Raw genomic sequence first — 13,297 nt, forward strand, 5'->3', positions numbered from 1 at the left:
AGTGGTATTGAGTGACATCACAGCACAGTGCTAAGGCTCCTGGGCCTGGACACAGCAGCGGCTGCAATATCTCAACGGAGAATAAGTTTATATATATGTGTGTGTGTGCGCGTATATATATATATATATATATATATATATATATATATAGAAAAAGAGAGATCAGGGCAGCACTCCAATAGTGTGAAAAAAAGTTAAAATTTATTCCATCAAAGCAATGTGCAAAACAGCAGCGACGTTTCGATCCTCTCCAGGATCTTTTTCAAGCTGAACTAAACAGATTTGTGATTTCTTTTATACAGATACTCATCAAGTGAAACAATTATCAATCACATATAAAGTCAAAAAACAATAAAGTGCAATTAAAGCATAAATCGTGTACAGTAGAGTGATCAATGTACAATATAGGGCTCATATAACTTTTTTATTATGAGCAAAGTGCATATAAAAGTATCCAGAAAACCTGGATACTAAAGTGCTAACAGTGATCTAAAAACAATAAGGTTGCCTATAATTAAAAACAATCAAACAATCAGAGGAATGATTACAGTAACACTGTACCTTAGACGTGTGTGATGGCGTGCATGGACACTTGGCGTTCCGGAAGCGCCGTCTGTGCCAGCCCGCCCCCTAACATGACGTTCTACTTAATCATTGGTTTAGATCTCCGTCTTGCAAACGCCACAGTAGATCGGCGCGTGCGCATTGCTGACTTAATCGTCCGTACACTGTCATGTATCGGCGCCTGCGCACCAAAGGAATAGGTGCGTCGGTGCCATTTTGAGAACTGGAGAAGCTTCCCTTACATAGAAGAATACGTGAATAACGTGTCCCAAACAAAATAACACGGCAGTCAATGGAAAAACAGGTAACCAGGGGGCAAGATTCCATGTCAAACCCTATGCCGTCAATGCTCGATTCCAGATAGTGACAGAATAAAAAAACAAATGCAAAAATGAGCATAAGAAATGAAAACAATATAAAAAATGGATTCAACTGAATAAGGCAGGTAAGTATTAGGTTCAGGTTCTCTCGAACCTAACTATTTGGGGTGCATAGCAGGGCATAATTAAATTAGAATAGACCGGATTGTGGTCACAAAACCCCTATTCCGTGGGTCACCCCTATTAACATGACTTATATAATAAGTACATATTAAGGGTGGGTGTCAGTCCCGACACACCCAATCGCCTCGGGTGCGTCCGGAACCCACCAAAACCCTCGGGCGCTCGGGGCCAGGTGTCTGTGTTCAAACAGCAGCCCGTACCTGTGTGGACCCTGGTCATCATCAACTTCCCTGTGCCATGTAAGTCCAAGTTTCAAGCCTGCGGACAAGGGTGGCGCGGTCGTGGTCATGGACCGGCAGATGTACTTACATGAGGCAGAGAGACAATTAGGCGATAGCTCGGTTTACAAACTGTTGGACAGAAACCCCAGGTGGGACATCCAACGCAGGATCAAATTGGTCCTTGACAAAGCTCTTGATAGTAACATCATTGATAAGTCACTGTATGATTTTCTGCTGATTGACCATCCTGTTACCCCGGTCCTCTATCTATTACCTAAAATTCATAAATCACTGTCAAATCCGCCGGGCAGACCCATAGTGTCTGGTCGTAATTCCATCTTGAATAATATCTCAATTTTTTTAGACCAGGTGCTTCGTGAACATGCGGTGGGGGCCAGGTCTTATCTTCAGGACACGACCGATTTTTTGTTGAAAATCCAGAATTTGACTATACCATCCAACTCCATACTGGCTTCCTTCGATATAGTGAGTCTCTATACATCTATCAGCCATGAGGTAGGACTTAATGCGGTACGTAAGGCTCTGCTAAATACGGATTGTACTGATGATAAACTACATTTTGTACTAGCCTTGTTGGATATCAATCTTAGCTGTAATTACTTCATATTTAATGATCAATATTACCTACAGACGAGAGGGACCGCAATGGGCGCAAATGTTGCGCCTACCTACGCAAACATGGTGGTAGCCAGTATGGAGGAGGAATTCATCTATATGTCGCCCCACTTCACTAAGGTAGTGGAGTGGTGGCGATATATAGATGATATTTTTTTGATTTGGACGGGCACTACTGAGGAATTGGATGATTTCCATAGATTTTTGAACACCATTGACTATAACATACAATTTACTCTTGTATCTTCCACAGATAAACTACAATTTTTGGATACCTCAGTCACGTTACAAGACAATAAACTTCATACGGACCTTTATGTTAAAAAGACTGACTGCAACACCCTCCTACAATACACGAGTTGCCATCCTAGGCATATGGTGAGATCTTTACCGTACAGTCAGTTTTTGAGAGTTAAGAGAATAGTTGACCGCCCTGAACATAGCGAAGCAGCGCTCACCAGGATGTCCCACAACTTCAGACAGAGGGGTTATCCCCCTAAGTTGCTGGACATCCATGCTGAGCGGGTTAAAACCATGGATAGAGCACTAACTCTGAGCCCCACCAATCGGACAGTAGACAAGGGAGAGAGACTGACATTTGTGAGTACCTTTAATGATATCTCTACACAATTAACTAAAATATTGAAACGCAACTGGCAGATTATAGAAAAAGGTTTCCCCCAGATTCCATCTCTAAAACATCCTCCCATAATGTCCTATCGAAGAGTTTCTAATATTAAGGACAAATTGGTGAAAGCTGATATAGCTTCCTCCAAAACACCACAACAAAGATATTTTGGTACAATGGGCAAGGGATCTTTTCCTTGTAGGTCTTGCGTTAATTGTAATCTAATGGTAAAAGGCTCTGAGTTCCAACATCCTGATACACTCAAAAAATATAAGATTAATTACTATCTAAATTGTTGCTCGGATTATGTTATCTACGTTCTGTGGTGCCCTTGTCAACTTCTATATATTGGTGAAACCAAATGTGACATGAAAACGCGGTTAAATAATCACCGATATACCATACGCAAAAAACGCTTAGATTTGCCAGTGGCTAAACACTTTACAGAAAAGGGCCACACAGAACGGGATTTGAAATTTATGATTCTGGACCATGTCCCACTCCCAAAAAGAGGTGGGGACCGTTTAACTCTTCTCAAAAAGAAGGAACTTCGGTGGATCTTTGAACTTTCCACACTACGCCCTGTTGGGCTGAACGTGGAGTTCAAGATTACACCGGGCATGCTCTAAGGTGTGGGGGATTGTTGTTCACTTTGGTTTCCGAGTACAATAGATTTGTTTATCTAATTTATCCTTCTATTCCCCTTTTTTTCAGATTCAGTTTGAGCTCAACACACTCAGAGGAATTGGTTTACTCCCTTGATCTCCGCCACTTGCAACAGTCAACTTTTGAGAACAGGATATCTTGCTTTGTAATTATTTCTTTAATAAATTATATTTGCATTATGTCTTCTCCCTGACGTTTGTACACGATAGACATGTGGGACAGGTGCCATAGGAGGTTTTGATACGTGCCACCTTTTGCGGTCTTTGCTCTTCCAGACAGTTTTTTTATTTCTTTTTCTTTTTAATATAATTTTAATTTCCTTTTTTTATTTCATTATTTTATTTCATTATTTTTTTATTTTTTCTATACTACTTTGTTTATTTTGGCATATTCCATCTTGGACTTACATGGCACAGGGAAGTTGATGATGACCAGGGTCCACACAGGTACGGGCTGCTGTTTGAACACAGACACCTGGCCCCGAGCGCCCGAGGGTTTTGGTGGGTTCCGGACGCACCCGAGGCGATTGGGTGTGTCGGGACTGACACCCACCCTTAATATGTACTTATTATATAAGTCATGTTAATAGGGGTGACCCACGGAATAGGGGTTTTGTGACCACAATCCGGTCTATTCTAATTTAATTATGCCCTGCTATGCACCCCAAATAGTTAGGTTCGAGAGAACCTGAACCTAATACTTACCTGCCTTATTCAGTTGAATCCATTTTTTATATTGTTTTCATTTCTTATGCTCATTTTTGCATTTGTTTTTTTATTCTGTCACTATCTGGAATCGAGCATTGACGGCATAGGGTTTGACATGGAATCTTGCCCCCTGGTTACCTGTTTTTCCATTGACTGCCGTGTTATTTTGTTTGGGACACGTTATTCACGTATTCTTCTATGTAAGGGAAGCTTCTCCAGTTCTCAAAATGGCACCGACGCACCTATTCCTTTGGTGCGCAGGCGCCGATACATGACAGTGTACGGACGATTAAGTCAGCAATGCGCACGCGCCGATCTACTGTGGCGTTTGCAAGACGGAGATCTAAACCAATGATTAAGTAGAACGTCATGTTAGGGGGCGGGCTGGCACAGACGGCGCTTCCGGAACGCCAAGTGTCCATGCACGCCATCACACACGTCTAAGGTACAGTGTTACTGTAATCATTCCTCTGATTGTTTGATTGTTTTTAATTATAGGCAACCTTATTGTTTTTAGATCACTGTTAGCACTTTAGTATCCAGGTTTTCTGGATACTTTTATATGCACTTTGCTCATAATAAAAAAGTTATATGAGCCCTATATTGTACATTGATCACTCTACTGTACACGATTTATGCTTTAATTGCACTTTATTGTTTTTTGACTTTATATGTGATTGATAATTGTTTCACTTGATGAGTATCTGTATAAAAGAAATCACAAATCTGTTTAGTTCAGCTTGAAAAAGATCCTGGAGAGGATCGAAACGTCGCTGCTGTTTTGCACATTGCTTTGATGGAATAAATTTTAACTTTTTTTCACACTATTGGAGTGCTGCCCTGATCTCTCTTTTTCTACATTTGGATGGATCGTTGGACTTGATCCTTTTACAGGTTGCCTGCACCTATCCCTATATATCGTTTGGACTTTTTGAGTGCTGTTGCTCTTTTGTTTTTTATATATATATATATATATATATATATATATTTCTCCGCCGAAATCACTTTTAAACCCATTTCCACCTTTTTTTCCCTTCTCTTCCTCTTACTTTTTTTTCACGTTTTTTTACGTTTTTCTCCTTTTCGCCTCTTTTCTGGGCGTATTATTCTTCTTTTTCTTCTTTTTTTTCGTCTAATGCATACCCCATCAGTGCAGCAATGCTTATTCAATACCGCCAGCAGATGGAGACACTGGGGGATAATTTTCTAAGGATTTATACTGATTTTTCCTGTCTGAATTTGTCGCACAGAAAGTTGCAGGCCAAATATGTGTGACATTTCTGCGACTTTAGCTTCTAGAGCATTTTTACAACATTATACATAGGTGCTGAATACATAAAAAGCGACTGTTCAGCGACAGACAAGTCGCATCGGCTGAAAGTAGGCCAGAATGTCAGTCCATGTTGGAGCAGGTTTAGATACAGTCTAAAGTATAGATCTCAAAGTCTGTGCACAGAATTTAGCAAGGGCCTCGCACCTTCTGATGCATCAGGTAGGTGCACAATAGCATAGCCTAACCCTCTGTACTTTGGTCTATATTGATGCGGGACATAGACAGCCAGCTGATGACCAATCCATTAGTGCAATGGATGGCTGGAAGCATTTGTCTTTGCCTTTGCAATACCACAGAAGCAATGCATGGTCAATGTACAGCAATGACACACCTGTGTGAACAGCCAGGAGACCCCCCCCCCCCCCCCATGTTATGTTACATAGTTACATAGTTAGTACGGTCGAAAAAAGACATATGTCCATCAAGTTCAACCAGGGAATTAAGGGGTAGGGGTGTGGCGCGATATTGGGGAAGGGATGAGATTTTATATTTCTTCATAAGCATTAATCTTATTTTGTCAATTAGGAACATTCAGCACCCACCCGCTATCAAGGCAGCTGCCTATCATGTCATGCCCTACCTGCACAGGTGTGCTGGCTACTCAAATGATCCAATTAAGGAGGCCATTTAGTCAGCAGCAGCAGAAGTCCTGTGCCTGGACGCTCCAACAGCGGCCAGACACAAGCAGAAGCAGCAGAAGCAGCAGCAGCACCACCTTTTGTTTTTTGGCTGCAGCAGCAGCAAGGCCCACAGGGCTGGCTAGCTGGCTAGCCAGCAAGCAGGTAGCAATGAAAGTAGGAATCTTTCTTTTTAACCCTGTAAGGGGGTGGTGCACTGTACCCGAAGATACTGCCATATCGGGTCAATGCATAGGGCGACGGAAGCAAGCTTCGAAATCGGCCCCCGTTCTCAAAAATCCATTTAATATATGGTCCCCAGATAGGGGACGTATCAGATATTAAACTGATAAGAACAGATACTACACTTGATCTTAGCCAAAAGGCCGAGAAGCGATAACCGTGAAAGGGGCGGGCCCAACAAGGTCCCCTTCATGGGCACTATCACTGCTTGCTGTCAGGGAGGCTGCCAGACAATTTTCCATGCACACTCTGGGCTGGGGGGCAGTCAACCACCAGTACACACAGCAGAACCTAAACCCATACCATTATTGCTAAGCAGCAAGACAGGGGCCCATTGCACTCCCACGGGGCCTTTTTAAATGCAATCCATAACCCGGATTTGCCAGGAACCCTTCTTACTCCTCCTACTTGCATGTGACACTGGGCTTAGGATCTGCATAGGAAACACACACACAAGCACACACCTACCTTTGTTGCCTGCAGATGCCTCCTTGGCTGTCCCCAAACGGTATCAAACCAACACCCACGGGAAGCTGTAAGCATAGAGGACATGCCTGCACCCCATTGGACTTACCTGTGTGGGTTAAATCCGGGTTATTTGACAACCTATGGCGGTGATGGTTCTGCTCAGGCAGAGCAGTGCTGATGCTCCTCATAAAGCTGTCGCTGCTGTGAAGGTTCTAGGTGACATCACAAATCCCTATGGTTACATACACAACAAAGCTGGGTTGTTGTTGTTTACACTCTGCAAGGCCTGTGGAAGTGAGTGACATCATAGCACTGTAGTTCTGAGGGTTCTAGATGGATGCAACAATCTCCTGTTGCTTCTATGAAGGCCATAATAGACGACATCACCAAACAGCTCCATAGTCACATACACAGCAAAGGAGAGATGTTGTTTACACCTAGTGATGTCAGTGGTATTGAGTGACATCACAGCACAGTGCTAAGGCTCCTGGGCCTGGACACAGCAGCGGCTGCAATATCTCAACGGAGAATACGTTTATATATATGTGTGTGTGTGCGCGTATATATATATATATATATATATATATATATATATATATATATATATTTCTCCGCCGAAATCACTTTTAAACCCATTTCCACCTTTTTTTCCCTTCTCTTCCTCTTACTTTTTTTTCACGTTTTTTTACGTTTTTCTCCTTTTCGCCTCTTTTCTGGGCGTATTATTCTTCTTTTTCTTCTTTTTTTTCGTCTAATGCATACCCCATCAGTGCAGCAATGCTTATTCAATACCGCCAGCAGATGGAGACACTGGGGGATAATTTTCTAAGGATTTATACTGATTTTTCCTGTCTGAATTTGTCGCACAGAAAGTTGCAGGCCAAATATGTGTGACATTTCTGCGACTTTAGCTTCTAGAGCATTTTTACAACATTATACATAGGTGCTGAATACATAAAAAGCGACTGTTCAGCGACAGACAAGTCGCATCGGCTGAAAGTAGGCCAGAATGTCAGTCCATGTTGGAGCAGGTTTAGATACAGTCTAAAGTATAGATCTCAAAGTCTGTGCACAGAATTTAGCAAGGGCCTCTCACCTTCTGATGCATCAGGTAGGTGCACAATAGCATAGCCTAACCCTCTGTACTTTGGTCTATATTGATGCGGGACATAGACAGCCAGCTGATGACCAATCCATTAGTGCAATGGATGGCTGGAAGCATTTGTCTTTGCCTTTGCAATACCACAGAAGCAATGCATGGTCAATGTACAGCAATGACACACCTGTGTGAACAGCCAGGAGACCCCCCCCCCCCCCATGTTATGTTACATAGTTACATAGTTAGTACGGTCGAAAAAAGACATATGTCCATCAAGTTCAACCAGGGAATTAAGGGGTAGGGGTGTGGCGCGATATTGGGGAAGGGATGAGATTTTATATTTCTTCATAAGCATTAATCTTATTTTGTCAATTAGGAACATTCAGCACCCACCCGCTATCAAGGCAGCTGCCTATCATGTCATGCCCTACCTGCACAGGTGTGCTGGCTACTCAAATGATCCAATTAAGGAGGCCATTTAGTCAGCAGCAGCAGAAGTCCTGTGCCTGGACGCTCCAACAGCGGCCAGACACAAGCAGAAGCAGCAGAAGCAGCAGCAGCACCACCTTTTGTTTTTTGGCTGCAGCAGCAGCAAGGCCCACAGGGCTGGCTAGCTGGCTAGCCAGCAAGCAGGTAGCAATGAAAGTAGGAATCTTTCTTTTTAACCCTGTAAGGGGGTGGTGCACTGTACCCGAAGATACTGCCATATCGGGTCAATGCATAGGGCGACGGAAGCAAGCTTCGAAATCGGCCCCCGTTCTCAAAAATCCATTTAATATATGGTCCCCAGATAGGGGACGTATCAGATATTAAACTGATAAGAACAGATACTACACTTGATCTTAGCCAAAAGGCCGAGAAGCGATAACCGTGAAAGGGGCGGGCCCAACAAGGTCCCCTTCATGGGCACTATCACTGCTTGCTGTCAGGGAGGCTGCCAGACAATTTTCCATGCACACTCTGGGCTGGGGGGCAGTCAACCACCAGTACACACAGCAGAACCTAAACCCATACCATTATTGCTAAGCAGCAAGACAGGGGCCCATTGCACTCCCACGGGGCCTTTTTAAATGCAATCCATAACCCGGATTTGCCAGGAACCCTTCTTACTCCTCCTACTTGCATGTGACACTGGGCTTAGGATCTGCATAGGAAACACACACACAAGCACACACCTACCTTTGTTGCCTGCAGATGCCTCCTTGGCTGTCCCCAAACGGTATCAAACCAACACCCACGGGAAGCTGTAAGCATAGAGGACATGCCTGCACCCCATTGGACTTACCTGTGTGGGTTAAATCCGGGTTATTTGACAACCTATGGCGGTGATGGTTCTGCTCAGGCAGAGCAGTGCTGATGCTCCTCATAAAGCTGTCGCTGCTGTGAAGGTTCTAGGTGACATCACAAATCCCTATGGTTACATACACAACAAAGCTGGGTTGTTGTTGTTTACACTCTGCAAGGCCTGTGGAAGTGAGTGACATCATAGCACTGTAGTTCTGAGGGTTCTAGATGGATGCAACAATCTCCTGTTGCTTCTATGAAGGCCATAATAGACGACATCACCAAACAGCTCCATAGTCACATACACAGCAAAGGAGAGATGTTGTTTACACCTAGTGATGTCAGTGGTATTGAGTGACATCACAGCACAGTGCTAAGGCTCCTGGGCCTGGACACAGCAGCGGCTGCAATATCTCAACGGAGAATACGTTTATATATATGTGTGTGTGTGCGCGTATATATATATATATATATATATATATATATATATATATATATATTTCTCCGCCGAAATCACTTTTAAACCCATTTCCACCTTTTTTTCCCTTCTCTTCCTCTTACTTTTTTTTCACGTTTTTTTACGTTTTTCTCCTTTTCGCCTCTTTTCTGGGCGTATTATTCTTCTTTTTCTTCTTTTTTTTCGTCTAATGCATACCCCATCAGTGCAGCAATGCTTATTCAATACCGCCAGCAGATGGAGACACTGGGGGATAATTTTCTAAGGATTTATACTGATTTTTCCTGTCTGAATTTGTCGCACAGAAAGTTGCAGGCCAAATATGTGTGACATTTCTGCGACTTTAGCTTCTAGAGCATTTTTACAACATTATACATAGGTGCTGAATACATAAAAAGCGACTGTTCAGCGACAGACAAGTCGCATCGGCTGAAAGTAGGCCAGAATGTCAGTCCATGTTGGAGCAGGTTTAGATACAGTCTAAAGCATAGATCTCAAAGTCTGTGCACAGAATTTAGCAAGGGCCTCGCACCTTCTGATGCATCAGGTAGGTGCACAATAGCATAGCCTAACCCTCTGTACTTTGGTCTATATTGATGCGGGACATAGACAGCCAGCTGATGACCAATCCATTAGTGCAATGGAAGGCTGGAAGCATTTGTCTTTGCCTTTGCAATACCACAGAAGCAATGCATGGTCAATGTACAGCAATGACACACCTGTGTGAACAGCCAGGAGACCCCCCCCCCCCCCCCCCCATGTTATGTTACATAGTTACATAGTTAGTACGGTCGAAAAAAGACATATGTCCATCAAGTTCAACCAGGGAATTAAGGGGTAGGGGTGTGGCGCGATATTGGGGAAGGGATGAGATTTTATATTTCTTCATAAGCATTAATCTTATTTTGTCAATTAGGAACATTCAGCACCCACCCGCTATCAAGGCAGCTGCCTATCATGTCATGCCCTACCTGCACAGGTGTGCTGGCTACTCAAATGATCCAATTAAGGAGGCCATTTAGTCAGCAGCAGCAGAAGTCCTGTGCCTGGACGCTCCAACAGGGGCCAGACACAAGCAGAAGCAGAAGCAGCAGAAGCAGCAGCAGCACCACCTTTTGTTTTTTGGCTGCAGCAGCAGCAAGGCCCACAGGGCTGGCTAGCTGGCTAGCCAGCAAGCAGGTAGCAATGAAAGTAGGAATCTTTCTTTTTAACCCTGTAAGGGGGTGGTGCACTGTACCCGAAGATACTGCCATATCGGGTCAATGCATAGGGCGACGGAAGCAAGCTTCGAAATCGGCCCCCGTTCTCAAAAATCCATTTAATATATGGTCCCCAGATAGGGGACGTATCAGATATTAAACTGATAAGAACAGATACTACACTTGATCTTAGCCAAAAGGCCGAGAAGCGATAACCGTGAAAGGGGCGGGCCCAACAAGGTCCCCTTCATGGGCACTATCACTGCTTGCTGTCAGGGAGGCTGCCAGACAATTTTCCATGCACACTCTGGGCTGGGGGGCAGTCAACCACCAGTACACACAGCAGAACCTAAACCCATACCATTATTGCTAAGCAGCAAGACAGGGGCCCATTGCACTCCCACGGGGCCTTTTTAAATGCAATCCATAACCCGGATTTGCCAGGAACCCTTCTTACTCCTCCTACTTGCATGTGACACTGGGCTTAGGATCTGCATAGGAAACACACACACAAGCACACACCTACCTTTGTTGCCTGCAGATGCCTCCTTGGCTGTCCCCAAACGGTATCAAACCAACACCCACGGGAAGCTGTAAGCATAGAGGACATGCCTGCACCCCATTGGACTTACCTGTGTGGGTTAAATCCGGGTTATTTGACAACCTATGGCGGTGATGGTTCTGCTCAGGCAGAGCAGTGCTGATGCTCCTCATAAAGCTGTCGCTGCTGTGAAGGTTCTAGGTGACATCACAAATCCCTATGGTTACATACACAACAAAGCTGGGTTGTTGTTGTTTACACTCTGCAAGGCCTGTGGAAGTGAGTGACATCATAGCACTGTAGTTCTGAGGGTTCAAGATGGATGCAACAATCTCCTGTTGCTTCTATGAAGGCCGTAATAGACGACATCACCAAACAGCTCCATAGTCACATACACAGCAAAGGAGAGATGTTGTTTACACCTAGTGATGTCAGTGGTATTGAGTGACATCACAGCACAGTGCTAAGGCTCCTGGGCCTGGACACAGCAGCGGCTGCAATATCTCAACGGAGAATACGTTTATATCTATGTGTGTGTGTGCGCATATATATATATATATATATATATATATATATATATATATATATTTCTCCGCCGAAATCACTTTTAAACCCATTTCCACCTTTTTTTCCCTTCTCTTCCTCTTACTTTTTTTTCACGTTTTTTTACGTTTTTCTCCTTTTCGCCTCTTTTCTGGGCGTATTATTCTTCTTTTTCTTCTTTTTTTTCGTCTAATGCATACCCCATCAGTGCAGCAATGCTTATTCAATACCGCCAGCAGATGGAGACACTGGGGGATAATTTTCTAAGGATTTATACTGATTTTTCCTGTCTGAATTTGTCGCACAGAAAGTTGCAGGCCAAATATGTGTGACATTTCTGCGACTTTAGCTTCTAGAGCATTTTTACAACATTATACATAGGTGCTGAATACATAAAAAGCGACTGTTCAGCGACAGACAAGTCGCATCGGCTGAAAGTAGGCCAGAATGTCAGTCCATGTTGGAGCAGGTTTAGATACAGTCTAAAGCATAGATCTCAAAGTCTGTGCACAGAATTTAGCAAGGGCCTCGCACCTTCTGATGCATCAGGTAGGTGCACAATAGCATAGCCTAACCCTCTGTACTTTGGTCTATATTGATGCGGGACATAGACAGCCAGCTGATGACCAATCCATTAGTGCAATGGATGGCTGGAAGCATTTGTCTTTGCCTTTGCAATACCACAGAAGCAATGCATGGTCAATGTACAGCAATGACACACCTGTGTGAACAGCCAGGAGACCCCCCCCCCCCCCCCCCATGTTATGTTACATAGTTACATAGTTAGTACGGTCGAAAAAAGACATATGTCCATCAAGTTCAACCAGGGAATTAAGGGGTAGGGGTGTGGCGCGATATTGGGGAAGGGATGAGATTTTATATTTCTTCATAAGCATTAATCTTATTTTGTCAATTAGGAACATTCAGCACCCACCCGCTATCAAGGCAGCTGCCTATCATGTCATGCCCTACCTGCACAGGTGTGCTGGCTACTCAAATGATCCAATTAAGGAGGCCATTTAGTCAGCAGCAGCAGAAGTCCTGTGCCTGGACGCTCCAACAGGGGCCAGACACAAGCAGAAGCAGAAGCAGCAGAAGCAGCAGCAGCACCACCTTTTGTTTTTTGGCTGCAGCAGCAGCAAGGCCCACAGGGCTGGCTAGCTGGCTAGCCAGCAAGCAGGTAGCAATGAAAGTAGGAATCTTTCTTTTTAACCCTGTAAGGGGGTGGTGCACTGTACCCGAAGATACTGCCATATCGGGTCAATGCATAGGGCGACGGAAGCAAGCTTCGAAATCGGCCCCCGTTCTCAAAAATCCATTTAATATATGGTCCCCAGATAGGGGACGTATCAGATATTAAACTGATAAGAACAGATACTACACTTGATCTTAGCCAAAAGGCCGAGAAGCGATAACCGTGAAAGGGGCGGGCCCAACAAGGTCCCCTTCATGGGCACTATCACTGCTTGCTGTCAGGGAGGCTGCCAGACAATTTTCCATGCACACTCTGGGCTGGGGGGCAGTCAACCACCAGTACACACAGCAGAACCTAAACCCATACCATTATTGCTAAGCAGCAAGACAGGGG

At 44.1% G+C, this 13,297-nt stretch overlaps 4 non-coding genes across 4 annotated transcripts; all 4 read right to left on the reverse strand.

The window, feature by feature from the left end:
* Positions 1-6,082: 6,082 nt before the first annotated feature.
* On the reverse strand, positions 6,083-6,273 carry LOC130299542 (U2 spliceosomal RNA). The gene has a single exon (XR_008850652.1). It is a non-coding gene; the product is annotated as a U2 spliceosomal RNA (small nuclear RNA).
* A 2,087-nt stretch (positions 6,274-8,360) lies between these two features.
* On the reverse strand, positions 8,361-8,551 carry LOC130299554 (U2 spliceosomal RNA). The gene has a single exon (XR_008850663.1). It is a non-coding gene; the product is annotated as a U2 spliceosomal RNA (small nuclear RNA).
* Positions 8,552-10,647: 2,096 nt separating this feature from the next.
* Positions 10,648-10,838, reverse strand: LOC130299565 (U2 spliceosomal RNA). Its single transcript, XR_008850672.1, has one exon. It is a non-coding gene; the product is annotated as a U2 spliceosomal RNA (small nuclear RNA).
* A 2,093-nt stretch (positions 10,839-12,931) lies between these two features.
* On the reverse strand, positions 12,932-13,122 carry LOC130299520 (U2 spliceosomal RNA). Its single transcript, XR_008850631.1, has one exon. It is a non-coding gene; the product is annotated as a U2 spliceosomal RNA (small nuclear RNA).
* Positions 13,123-13,297: the final 175 nt, after the last annotated feature.

Source organism: Hyla sarda, unplaced genomic scaffold (assembly GCF_029499605.1).
Source record: "Hyla sarda isolate aHylSar1 unplaced genomic scaffold, aHylSar1.hap1 scaffold_1056, whole genome shotgun sequence".
NCBI lineage: Eukaryota > Metazoa > Chordata > Amphibia > Anura > Hylidae > Hyla > Hyla sarda.